A 1,786-nucleotide genomic window follows, 5' to 3' on the forward strand; every position below is an offset into this window, starting at 1 on the left:
CGACGCGCACGACCTCGGCCGGGCGCTGCGCCGCGCGCGCGCCGCGGGCCGCGCGCGGCGCCACGGCCGCCGCGCGCCCGCGCGCGAGGCGGGCCACGCGGCGCGCGCGGCCGCGCTCGGCTCCCCGCGGCTCGCGGACCTCCTCGCCGGCGCCGCGGCGCCCAGCGCGATCTAGGGGCGTCCCTAGAAGCCGCACGCGGGGAAGAGCGCGCGGAGCGCGGGGCCGAGGACGCGCGGCTCCTGCCGCTCGTCGACGAGCGCGGCGCCGCGCGCCGCCATGGCCGCGCGCGCGGCGGCGGCGTGCGGCTGGAGCAGGGCCGACGCGCAGTCGGCGACGCGGCCGTAGGGCGCGAAGACCACCGCGGACGCGAGCTCGCGCTCGAGCGCGGCGTCCCCGCCCGTCTCGGAGACCGCGGGGAGCCTGCGCGGACGTTCGACCCGTGAGCCGGGGCGGCCACACGCGAGAACCCTGATCCTTGGACGAGTCGACGCTCCTCGACGCGCGGCGGAGGCGCGCGCGTCGAAGCTTCGATGCCCGCGCCGCGGGGAGCCCCGCGCGGAGGTAGGCGAGGAGCCGCACGACCTCGACGACGCTCCGGTCCGCGTGGCGGTGCACGTTGAGGCCCGCGGCGCTGCCCGCGAGGAGCGCGTCGCGGTCGCCGCCGAAGAAGCCCTCGGCGACCTGGGGCGGCGCGCGGCCGCGTCGCCGTCGCGCGCGCGCGACCCCGGCCCGCGCGCGTCGGGACGAGCGACCGCCGCTCGGCGCGGCCGCGCGCGGCGCCGCGGCGCCGAAGCACCCGGTCGGTCGGCGCCGCCGGCGACGGCCGCGCGCCAGCCCGCGGACTCGAGCGCCGCCGCGACGCGCACGCGCCGGTCGACGTCCAGGCCGCCGACGTGCACGAAGTCGAGGACCTCGCCGCGGGCCGCCGGCGGCCGGGCCGCCGCGGCGCCGACGACGCCCGCGGGCTTGGAGAACGCGCAGTCGACGCCGTGCGACGCCCAGAGGTCCGCGTTGCGGTAGCTGTACTCGAGCCAGGGGTAGGCCCGCGCCACGGCCGCGTCGAGCCTGGGGGTTTCCGGGGTTCGTTCGGGGGGCCAAGGTCGGGTCGCGCGGCCGCGCGCGCGACGAAGCCGCGGTAGTCGTCGACGGTGACGCCGAGCGCGGGCGCGTCCGTCGCGGCCGCGGCGGCGAGCGCGGCGGCGCCCGCCTCCCGGACGGCGGCGTCGCCGCGGGGGTCCGTCGCCGCCGCGGCCGCGGCCGCGGCCGCGGCGTCGCGGTCCGCGGACACGAGCTGCTCGAGGTTCACCTGGGCGGGAACGGGGTGATGCGACGTCGCTTCGAGGTGGGCGTTTCGCGCAGCACACGCATCCACGCGTCGAGAGCGCTCCGAGAGCCGATCGCTCGTCCAAACATCAGCCGAAACGAGCGGAACACGGCCGAGATCGAAGCCTTTGAAGTTGGGAACGTCGCGCCCGTTTCCCGCCCCGAGGCTCGCGAGCACGGAGCCGCGCGGCAGCGCGGCCGCGTGGGACGCGTTCGCGAGGTTGCCGTTGAGCACGAGGTGCTGGCGGTCGCCGCAGTCCGGGACGGTCGCGAGGCAGTGCGACAGCGTGCCCGCGACGACGTCGGCCGCGCCGAGCGCGCGGAGGCCCTCGGCGAGCGGGTCCGAGACGTCGCGGAGGATGGCGCCGCAGTTGAAGTGGTCGAGGCAGGTCACGGCCCAGGACGTCGGGCAGGCGCCCGAGCGCAGGGACCGCACGACGCCGCCCGCGGGCGGCCGCTCCC

Source organism: Aureococcus anophagefferens (genome assembly GCF_000186865.1).
Source record: "Aureococcus anophagefferens unplaced genomic scaffold AURANscaffold_45, whole genome shotgun sequence".
NCBI classification, from domain to species: Eukaryota; class Pelagophyceae; order Pelagomonadales; family Pelagomonadaceae; genus Aureococcus; species Aureococcus anophagefferens.